General features: G+C 33.3%; 1 pseudogene; it reads right to left on the minus strand.

The window, feature by feature from the left end:
• Positions 1-299: 299 nt before the first annotated feature.
• LOC149553933 (uncharacterized) overlaps positions 300-12,726 on the minus strand; it is a 37,931-nt pseudogene continuing 25,504 nt past the window's right edge.

Below are 12,726 nucleotides of genomic sequence, written 5' to 3' on the forward strand. Positions count from 1 at the left end.
GAGCAACAACCAGAACAGAGTGTGCAAGATACACAATTGCCACCTCCTAGCCCTCCACAAGCATCCATCTCACCTGCAGAAATTGTGATGATTACTGATGTTCTTGATACTTCTGGTCAGAATATCAATCCATTAAGTGCAGAAAATCTTAAAAGAATTCTTGACCAATCAACACAACAAGCAATATTGTGTACAGATCCAGTATTGGTCAGTATAGATGAATTGCAAAAACTAGTAGAAAATACAGTCAAAGATAAGGTAAATCCACAAGAACCACCTTCTATCACAACTACTAGTAATCAATTCCAAATACCAACAAGCATAATCGATGCTGCAAGATAGAAGCAAAGTGCAGATGTAGAAAAAGGTACAGAACAAACAGGACGGACTATTACATCTGATCCTACAGCACAAACACAAGATGCACTTCCACAAATTACAATAATTGATCATGATAGACAGAAGGAAGAGAAAACAGTGAAAACCCCTAAAGAACAGGAGGCAATACAAACATTAATAAATTTGCCTACCTTGGGAACTCTTTCACACCAGCCATTGCAAATTTCTATACCATCATCCAGTACTACTAGAGTTTCAAGGGTACTTCACTATGGAGACCCTGAATTAGATGAGGAGATAGTGATACCGAGCTATGACTCAAAATTAATAACCATTGATCAAATCAATGAGGTGCAGGATGCACTGAATAGAAGGAAAAGACAGGAAATACTTAGGAAGGAGTATAAACATAACCAAACACTTTATGAGATAAAGGACATCTTTATGGATGCCTTCAGTTTGCAATCACCGGATGAGTCAAAGCATATCAGCGAGCAATTAACATATATTGTTGACTAGGTGACAAATGAAGACCTAGAAACCAATGCAAAACTTATGGAATGGTCAAAAAGAAAATTTCAAGGGAAAGTGAATGAGAAAATATCAAGACAAATCACACTTTCACAAGTTGAATTGACAAAGCTTATTGATAAAGTGAAGAAGGTACTTGAGAATATATTCTCACTATGCAAAAAGTTGTGTGATTTTTCATACTTCACACAAGAAACAAGCCAAAAGATACTGAGCTTGGAAAGAAATTTAAACATTTCAAGCATGCAACTACCAAGTGATCTAGCTCAAAGTGAGAAGCATTTTACTCAATCGCTTCACACTCACAAAGAAATAGCTGTCTTAACAGCAGATGAGGCTAATATCAAGGCCAAATTAATACAGCTCTAGTCCTCCATTACCCCACATTTAGAGATACTCCGTAAAGAGGAAGTATATGCTGAAAATGTTCTCAAGAAAGACTCAAATCTTTCTACATTAGATGGACTTATTCATCTTGCTGCCGAGACTGCTATCCAGCATAAGTCACTGGAAATTGCCTTGAACAATTGGGATGCAGCTCTCAGAATGATTATGGAGGTAAATAGCACATTTTTGGCTAAATATGGTCTTAACCCTTAAACACTCTTTGACATAAGTGTCAAAAAGGGGGAGATATAGAAGAAGGAGATACAGATTAATAGGGGGAGATATAGATATTATGAAATGAATTAAAAGGGGAGAACAGATACAAAGGAGGAGCTTGATATACAGATAAGGCACAATCAACTCAGGGGGAGTTACAAATTTTTTTGAGGTATATATTGTAAGATTGTAAGTTACAAACTTTGATCAAGTTTTCTTTATAATCTGTACATATCAATCAGATTAGTAAATGTACTTATAAGGTCAGTTAAGTGTTTTTGTCACTCATGTCAAAGGGGGAGATTGTTAACCTCATAATGGTTTTTGAAACTTGAGTGCCAACACAATTAAACATATTCCACATTGGATGCCGAGTACATCATGCATGCCGAGTACATCATGCATGCCGAGTGATCTTCATGTGCCGAGTAGTTATCAGATACCGAGTGAAGATCAGATACCGAGTGAAGATTAGATACTGAGTAAAGATCAGATACCAAGAGAAGATCAGATACCGAGTGAAGATCAGATACCGAGTAGTTATCAGATACCAAGTGAAGATCAGATACTGAGAGAAGATCAGATATCGAGTGAAGATCAGATACCGACTAGTTATCGGATACCGAGTGAAGATCAGATACTGAGTGAAGTATAAGTGTCGAGCAACATAAGGTGCCGAGCTACTTAAGGTGCCGAGCTATCTAGGAAACAACATGTGCCGAGTATTAGCAATACTTCAGGAGCCGAGTAACTTAGTAGATCAGCATAAAAGTTTGAAATTGCACAAACTATGATGCAAACAGTTTTTACAGCTGACATAAGGTAAATCTCGAAGGATTTAATGATGAGATCAAATCTTTTATTTTTCCTATGCAATTTGCATGCAACCAATAAGAAAAATGATGAAGGCATGCAACCAATCAGCAAAAGATAAGTATTGAGCGGAAAATGAAGATTGAATATGGATTGTAGATCCATAACTAACCCTAAACTCTCAAATGTCTTTATAAGGAAGACAAAATTTCATTCTAAAAGAGATGAAAAGGTGTGAGAAGACATACAAGGGTTCACAAGGACTTTTATTTTCAGAAGCGAGGATTATCATATCACAAAAAGAATCCAGATCAAAAAAAGTAGAACAAGTGCCTGCAATCAGCAATCAAGGATTGTAATCAGTCAGGTTTATTGTACCTAATACTTTCTAGTAATTGTATTAGAATGAAAATCCTACGGTGATAGGTTAGCTTAACAACTATTTCGATAAATCCTTTTACTAGGTGATTAAATCCTTTAACAGGGTAACACTTCATGTTAAGTGTTTGAAATCCTCTAACCAGGTCACTATTAACACAGTATAAAGCCTTTAACAGGGTAGACCATCAGAAGTGGTTGAACAATATTGTTGCAGTAATTTTTGTGGGTATCATCCCCACCCCAGTTTTACCTTCTTATTCCTGGAGGGTTTCTGGGTTACCAAAATTCCAGTGTTATGAGTTATTGATGCATGTGTTTAGTTTCAAGTTTATTTGATGTATTTATATGCATGCAGTTTACTTTCAGTTAAAAGTTTTATTGGCTAAAGTATGATACTTATGATTCACCCCCCCCCTCTCATAAGTACTCTTTCCATATTTGAATATTCCAACATCAACAACATGAAATCCTTGTATCAAGGTTGATTTAACAGTCATAGAGAAATCCTTTAATAGGGTGACATTCCAAGTGAGTGTTCTAAAGTCCTTTAGCTAGGCACACTTCTAACAGAGTGTTAAGATCCTTTAACAGGGTAGGATCTAACAATCCTTTGTAAGCCTTTAATATGGTAGGCCTTTCAGAGTTATAGTATGTGCCGAGCATCAGTATTAACAAGTGTCGAGTAACACATAATTGGCCTAGTTGTTTGTGATGGCACAAACAACTATGTAAACCATTTTTGAGCCGACATATGGATAGATCTCAAAGATTCGAAGATAAGATCGAATCCATTTGGATTCCCTATGTGATCAACATGAAACCAATTAGAAAAATGGAGGGAATTGAGCAGGAAAGTTGAATGAATCTCAAAAGTATATTCATACCTAACCCTAAGCCACCAAAGTCTTTTTAAGAGAGACGAAGCCCCATAATTTGTATGAGAGAGAGCATTAGAGAATGCATGTGAGAAGTGGTGATAGTAGTGAAAGGAGTGAATTGATTAGCATATAATCAAGGTGACTTAGAAGAAGGACAAAATTATAGAATTAGTTAACAGAACAAAGGATCAAGGTTACAAAAATTTCATATTAGATCAGAGAGGATCAAGATAAATTGAATTGGGATCTAAAATCAGCAATATCAGATTATAAGTGTATCAGATCAAACATTCTACTATACTTTCTAACAATTGTATCAGTAGGATGAAATCCTTGTATCAAGGTTGATTTAATAGTCATAGAGAAATCCTTTAATAGGGTGACATTCCAAGTGAGTGTTCTAAAGTCCTTTAGCTAGGCACACTTTTAATAGAGTGTTAAGATCATTTAACAGGGTAGGGTCTAACAATCCTTTGTAAGCCTTTAACAGGGCCTTTCACAGGATAGATCATGAGAATGGTCAAAACATGTAACCTTAGGTGAACTTTATTGTTGCAGTAGTGAAGAATTGTAGGTGTCATCCCCACCCCAGTTTTACCTTCTCATTGGAGGGTTTTTGGGTAATCATATCTGGTGTTAAGTGTTTATGTGAATGCATTTACTTTACATGTTATTTCAATATCTTTATACATGCATTGTTTTAAAGTTAAACGTTTTATTGGTTGAAGATTACTACTTCTGATTCACACCCCCCCCTCAGAAGTTACATTTCCCATTTGTATTTCCAACAGTAATTTCTACACTCACATCATCAATATCAATCTCATATCCAAATAGTTTAAGCATGGCTACCCTCAGCTTAACTACTTGAACATATGTGTAATCAGTGTCAACTAGAAAATACACATCATTATAGTATTTTTCAACTAAGGATGTGGGAATCCTTGTTCTTCTCCTCATTTTCTATTTAAATTCATCAAAATGGCCATCTAATACATTCTCAAAATTGTTTCCCAAATTTGTAATATACTCACTTATTTGCCTTGTAGTAGGTTTTCCTTGTTCCCACACAACATTTCCAATAGTAGGAAAATAAATTTGAATATAAAATAAAATATGCATTACCAGTGGTCCAAACTTACACATTGAATTCTTAGCCTTTCTAATTGATTAGAGGTTCTTAACCAGTTGCAACCATTGGAGCTCGAAAAGATCATATTCATGGTCTTTTATCATAGTCTTCCAAACTTGATCTACTGCCATACATGACATACTATTCAGTCAACTTGACTGGTTGAATTTATGTGCAATCACTCTCAGTGTAAATTAAATCAATGGATCATTAATGTTTGAAATTGACTTGTCACGTCCATTCCATTCGGCCTTGGTGTTGGTCTCAATTACATCTTTTCTCTAGCATCACATAGTATTCTTTTTATCAAATGTTGGATATCCTATGATAGAATGAATAATTTTCTACGTGATTATGACTAGCCCATTCTCCAACCACAACTCCATGTCATAAGTTTAGCTCAACACAACCTTGATCCATTTTATTGTGAAATTCCTTAGAAAATATAGTGTACACGTTAACCCTTTCCTCTCTATAATCTTGAACTTATCATTCAATACTCCTTCATCGCACAACTTCTGGTATGCCAAACGAATTTTATAGTCTCTTACTTCACTAATTTTATACATGTAACAATGTTGTACATCATGAAACAAAATAAACCTAGGTGGTATGAATGATAATGTACCCATTAAATCTCCTTTCATAAAAATTTCAAAAATAACATGATATTTAGGTGGAGGACAAGTGTCACTCTTCACCAATTGAACATTGCTTACCTCTTCTCCTTGATTCTTTGCCATTAATGATGATCTAGATACTATTTTTATGTTAAGGTTTTGAAATTTTCTTCATGAACAACTTGGTACAACTGATTATCAACACTCAATCACTCTTCAATAGTAATTTCGCTTTCAATTTCCTTAGAAATCACTTGACAATTTTCTCAAATCACTTGGTCTCTCGAAATCTCAATGCAAGGTGTATAAAATGTCTTCAATTTTTCACTATATACCTTCATTCCTTCAAATTAGGGCTCTCATTAATGTTGTGTATTGTGTTAGGGGGAATCCAACTATCTTGGTTGATATTTCCCCTTTTAACTCGATCTCTATTATATGACTCGATCAATACCTTCTAACTCGACCAACACATAAGCTCAATCAATGTAAGTATTTGGTCCTTATAGTAATGCTTAGTAAATACAAATAGTATTCCTAATGTTCGACACTAATAATGTAAACGATTCCATTACTTGATTATTTTCATAAATATATTCTAATACATCTTATTTTATGCAAATATGAACTTTTGGTGTAATCTATGGTAGGAAATGATGTATGATATGTCGTTTGTGTATTTAGTTCCTTACATACCTTTCTTATTAGTTTGAGGTAGTGTGATCACCTTCTCCATTGAATTGGGTGATCGCAGCTTCACTTTTTCCACTACTTCTAGCTTCTACCTTCTTCTTCCATATTTGATTCATCTCCTTCTTTGTTTGTTCTACATCTACTTTTCCTTTTTCCTTGATGTGTTCATTATTTGGTGTTGGTGCTCGGGTCTTGTAGTTCTTGCTCACATGTCCAGTCTTGTGACAACTAAAACAAACTATGCTTCCATTCAACCATTTCTTGTAATTGCCTCTGAAATGTGTTCTTATGCAATTTTCTGTAATAAGACCATATTCTCCACAATAATGATAACTATAACATGTATTGTAATCCCAATTGTAAGAGTTACCTTTCTTAGGTAAATTTTCTTACATTTTGGTTATCTATTCAGATTTTGTCTATGATCTTTATTCATGTGCTCCATGTCCATATTTTTGATAATTGCAGCAATATCCCTCAAATCTAGATGTAGTAGGTGTATTTCTAACTTTTGATTTGTATTCATGTGCTTGATGACCTTGGTTCTTGCAATTAAAATAATTACCAATAAACTTAGGTTTAGAGTTTTGCTTACCAATCTTGCTTCTACAAATGTTTTTTGTGTGTCCCATTTTGCCACAATGATAGCATGTAGGTTTTCCTTTTGATTTTGTATTTCTTTGCTCTCCATTCCTGGATGGTTCTCCTTCTTTAGTAGATGAATGGTGCTTGATATGTCCTAATCCAGAGGTATCATTGGATGACCTTGGTGATCTCATTAGTTCTTCAAAATATCTTATAGCTTCATTAGGTTTGTTCATCATTTCCAAGAGTTCCTTCTTAGATCTTAACACATTCCTTAGTTGGTCGCTTTGTGGTCTCGTATTTTCTATCTCTATGACTTTTCTATTTATCCTTGATTTGCAAGTAGTAGTTGATTCATCACGTCTGCCTGAGTGGTTGTAAGCTTTTGTACATCAAATGACCTTTCTTAAAGTCTAATATTCATTTGTCTTTTGTCTTCATCTATCATAACTTTATCTTCTTCAGATGTCTTCTTTTATTCAACCACCTCACATAGCCATAATGATAATGTATTTCAATCATTGTTTTGTCACTGATGTCAAGTCTACTACTTGTTGCCAAGACAATTGCTTAGATGATTTGAGTACTATCATTTGTTTGATTGATGAAGAGGATTTGATGAAATGAGATAACAATAGCATCTCGAGGAAAGGGTGAGTTATGATATGGAAAAGGAGTACAAGCAGGGTAAACTTTAAGAAAGTTGCCTCCAAAAAAGGATATAAAATATTGGCGAATCTTTCAATATTTTGAAAAAAAAAATAAATTTCTATTGGCGAATTTCTCAAATTTTTATTCTAAATATGATTAATATTGGTGATTATTTTTTAATCATTTTTTTTTGGTTTAAAATATTGACGAATCTCAATAATAATAGGAAGTTCATTAATCACAATGGAATATTACATATCAAAATCGAACATTTTTTTGCCTTGTGGAATATTACGAGGATTGTTACATATACTTTAAATCAATAGCAAAAACTAAATATTAGTGATATATCCCTAAAGTAACTAATAATTATGATAATTATTGGTCAGTTCAATTTAATTTCTCCAATAATATATTATATTTAGGTGACTCAAATCTAATCATGTAATCAATATTGTGGCAAATATTTGAATTTAAATTTTTCAATAAAATAAATTATTGAGCAATTTTAAATATTCTAGAACTAAATTTTATAAAACTATGGCGATTTAGGTTGTATCAAATCTTAAGTTATTAGCCAAATTACTAGCCAAAAAATTCTAAAATTAGCCAATTTGTGAATATTAGCCACTAAAATATACCTTGAGTACAAGGATAAGTTAAGACAGTGATATTATAGTGTATGATAATCTACTTAAGGATACAAAGAATGGATACACTAATTAAGTTTAGAAGAACAAGTTAAACAAATTATGTCTGCCAAGCTTAACAATCTGCACAATAGGTGTCGAGTAAAGTTAGTATAAGATGAGTGGAAAATTAGTTGGAGTTGAGCAAAGTCAATTTTAGTGTAAGCCAAGTGATACAAAGTAAGCTGACTAAAGTTTAGTTGATGTTGAGCACCATTAAACTTTAGTTTATGCCGAGTGTTTTAATAGTGGATGCTAAGCAATGTAGTATGTGCTAAGCATTAGAAGTAATTTAATGTCGAGTGTTAGCATTATGAGAAGATCGTGAATTCAATGATTTTGAGTTGACAAGTTTGATTTCTTGGATTGTGTGAACCGTGTGGAAGATAATCTTGATGAGCTGGTAGCACAGAATTCATGGCGAGCAATTTTGAGGCGAATTCAAATAAGATTGAAGGATAAGTTTCTAGAAGGGAATAAAATGAAATGATGGGTAGATTCATTGAATCATATCTAATGTAACCTAACCCTTAAATGGGAAAAGGAGGATGAATGACAAAAGATCTTAATTTTTTATTTATAGAGATGGATGGTCAAAAGCAATGGTTGTCATGTGCAAGAACCTAAAGAAGATAAGGAGTTTAGGGTATTGCTTCATTTAGTGACCCAAGGGAAGAGGCTACATTGGCAAGAAAAGCAAGAAGGCTTAAGCATATGGATGCTTGAAGGGTAGACAATCTGTCAGAGGTGAAGTGTGTGAAAGCCAAGCAAAATGGAGGATTGATACAAAGATCTATAATTTGCAAATGAAGTTGTAATTTGCTATCAAATCAAGCCTTACTATTACTTTCTAATCATTGTACTAGTCTAGGGTAAATACTTTAGATTAAGGTTGACCTAACAGTTATTTATAAATCTTTTAATTGAATAACATTCCATGTGAATGATCTAAAATCCTCTAACAAGGCTCATTCCTAATAGGGTGATTGAAATCCTTTAACCAAGTCACATTTAACAGTGTGCATTGTAACCTTTAACAAGGTTGGCCTTTCACAGGGCATCACTTTAGAAGAGTGAGAATGAGTAGCATGCTACTGGTGGTTTTTCTCAAATTGGGTTTCCACATTAAATCATTGTGTCAAATGTGTCATTGAATCTATTATGTTTCATGTTTACATTTATGCAAAATTTATTTGATAGTAACCTACAAGTTTAAGTGATTGTATGACCTAATGGATGCGTGCATGATGAAAATGTTTTATGGATATGATTTCACTAAATTGTGAAAAGTTTTATTTGTACATCTGGACCTTAGATAACTGATTCACCCCCCCCCGTCAATTATTCTAAAGAATTCCAACAGCCTTACTAATTAGATTTTATGTTCTTTCTTCAGTCCTCTAACTCTTCATTTAGAGTGCTATTCTTTTCCAATAAATCTGCAATAGCTACATTAGTTTCACTAGAATTTTCATTGTTAAACAGTCCTTTGGTATCAACTTCTTGATAAAGTGTGTCATTCTACTGAATTGTTGAAAAAAAATTGATACAAGTATGATAAATATGTTCCAATTATTGTTTTGTCACTAATGTCAAACCTGCTACTTGCTAATAAGACAATTGCTTATATGATTTGAGTACTATGATTTATTTGATTGATGAAGAGGATTTGATCAAACAAGGTAACAATTGCACCTAGAGGAAAGGTTAAGTTATGGTATGAAAAGGAGTACAAGGATCAGTTAAGGAAGTGATACTATAGTGCATTGATAATCTACTTAAGCTTGCAAAGGTTGGTTACACTAATCAAGTTTAAAAGAACAAGTTAAACGAAGCTTGTCTGCCAAGCTTAAATATTTTACACAGTAGGTGTCGAGAAGAGTTAGTGCAAGCTAAGCAGAAAATTAATTGGAGTCGAGCAAAATCAATTTCAATGTAAGCCGAGTGATATAGTATAAGTCGAGTAAAGTTTAGTTGATGCCGAGAACCAGTAAACTTTAGTTCATGCCGAGTCATTTGATAAAGGCTACCAAGCAACGCAGTATGTGCTGAGCAATATAAGCTAGTTAATGTCGAGTGTCAGCATTATGAGAAGGATCAAGAATATGATGAATCTGATTTGACAAGTTTGATTTCTTGAATTGTGTGAAACGTGTGGAAGATAAGATTGATGAGCTAGTGGCACAAAATTCAAGATGAACCATTTTGAGGTGAATTAAAAAAGGATTGAAGAAAAAGTTTCTAGAAGGAAATGAAATGAAATAATGGGTAGATTCATTGAATCCTACCTAATCTAACCTAATTCTAAAATGGATGATAGATGATGAACGACAAAAGATCTTAATTCTCTATTTGTAGAGATGGCTTGTCAGAAGCAAAGGTTGTCATGTGCAAGAACCTAAGGAAGACAAGGAGTCTAGGGTATTGCTTCATTTACTGACCTAAAAGAAGAGGTTGCATTGGAAAGTAAAGCAAGAAGGCTTAAGAGTATGGATGCTTGAAGGGTGAACAAGTTATTAGAGCTGAAGTATGTGAAAGCCAATCAGAATGGAGGATTGAAATAGAGATCTATAATCTACAGGTGTCTCGTAAGTTGTTATCAGATCAAGCCTTACTGGTTACTTTCTAATTATTATATTACTCTAGGGTAAAAATCAAGATCACTAAAAATTTTAACCTTCAAAATAACTTGACTACATTTACCACATAATCTATCTCATAGCTAGATTATGCATAACATAACTTAAAACTTCAGGTTCTGAAATAGTTCTAACTATGTATCACATCCATCAACATGAATATGTAAACACATAAAACAAGAGATTTTGGTTACCCATAAACCCTCCAAGGTGAATGTAAAACTAGGGTGGGGATGAAACCCATAAATCTTCACTACTGTAGTAACAAAGTTTTCCTATTAGGGCTACAAATTTGATCACTTATGTTGATCTACCCTATGAGGGGTCTACCCTATTAATTGTTTTAAAATATTGTTAGGTCTACCTTGATCACAGGTTTTGAAACTTACAATGAAGTAAGTACTCTGTTAAGAGATTTACCCTGATTCACTTTCTAAAAATGATTTAGTAACTAATCCTTCAATCTACACTATCAATGTTGATTCCAAATCTTCTCTTTTATTTCTCTAATTTGATCTTCTATCTGATATATCTTTACTCTTCTCTTCACTGCTTCACTCGATCACTATACTCTATCACTTTACAATTTCACTTGTAACTTCCAAAACCTAACTCCTTTGCATAAACATTTACAACTTTATATCCTAACAAAAATAGGGTTTGAATCTACCCTTATAAAGACATTTGTAGAGTCTTCTACATCAATGATCTGGCTGTTTCATTTTTAGCCACTTCATATGATTGGTTGTCCCTCCTTCATAGGAATCAATGATCCATGTCAAGATGCGTAACAACCTTTTCAACAAACTCTATGATCATTAAATGTTATTTACATGTTAGCTCAAAATGTTTTACCTCAAAGTTTATGCCATTTTAGACATTCTTGTTCACACTGTGTTACTCAACACATACTATCTTTGATTCTCGATCATAATTCTTCTTCTTGGTGATACTTAGGCTCAACTAACTTGGCACCTTCTATATGAATCAACATCCATTTTCTCTATTCTATTGGAATTTACTAAACTTGACTTGCATAGGAATACTTGATGACCAAAGACTTGTTCGGCTCCTATAAAGCTCAACATATACAATATTATTTACAAGTCTTTACAAATGCATGACTCGACTTGTATAGAGTAACTCGATCGTAGTGACGATCAACCAACTTTGCCTTATATATGACTAAGTGTTTGACACTAATAGACAACAAAACTAGAGATATCAATAGTTAGGAGTCTATTACACCTGTATAGTGTATATGTCCTTGTTAGAGGACCAGGCCTTGTTAGAATCCTCAAATCTATTAGGATTTTGTATTATAATACAAAAGTATGAAAGAAGAGCTCATTGCTCAAACAAGGAATAATATATTTACAATGTTATAAAAAAGATAGATACAAATATATTTTGCACAGTGTTGATATCTCCAATATCTGATCCATCCTTGTAGGTATGTCTTAAAAAATGATCATGTAATTGTACTTCTCTGTACTAGAGTTAAATTCATAACAATACTGTTCATAGATAGTGCACATTCAAACATTATAACATTACATTACAATGCCACACTTTGCTAAATAAAAAGTTATTTCTTTATACCAAAATATTTCATCCTATTGGCTTTGTTGCTTGATACTTTTCTAACTCTTTTGAATTAACTTTTTCCACGTGTGGCTTAACATCTAGGATGTCATTTCAAAATTGTTAAGTCATTGTTTTGGTAAACCAAAATAATACCTTAACCAAAACGGCTTTAATTTGCTCTTACTATGTTATGTTTTTTTAGTCATGTAATTGTTTCTAAGTCTTAGCTCGCAAAACTTCATAATATATTTTTCCCTCTTCATACAAGGTATATTTTTCCATAAATAAAAAGCCTAACACATCTCCTTATCCAAATTTTTAACAATAGCCCAATTTGGCATTGATGGAAATATGTGGAAAAATTGGCTAATTTACAAAATTGCAAAACTTCAAAGTTGTAAAATAATTCTCATGGCCAACAAAAAGATTCAAAAGTGTGGATTATCTTTATTCATTACCATATTCTACATATATTACTCCGCCTTAATTTATATTCTAACTTATATCTCCCTTTACATCAATACATTAACATTTTCCATACAAGTACTCTCTCTCCCCCTTTGACATCAATGACAAAGGGGAGTA

The sequence above is a fragment of the Cupressus sempervirens genome, chromosome 6, assembly GCF_028749045.1.
Source record: "Cupressus sempervirens isolate cs-2001-9-10 chromosome 6, ASM2874904v1, whole genome shotgun sequence".
Lineage (NCBI taxonomy): Eukaryota > Viridiplantae > Streptophyta > Pinopsida > Cupressales > Cupressaceae > Cupressus > Cupressus sempervirens.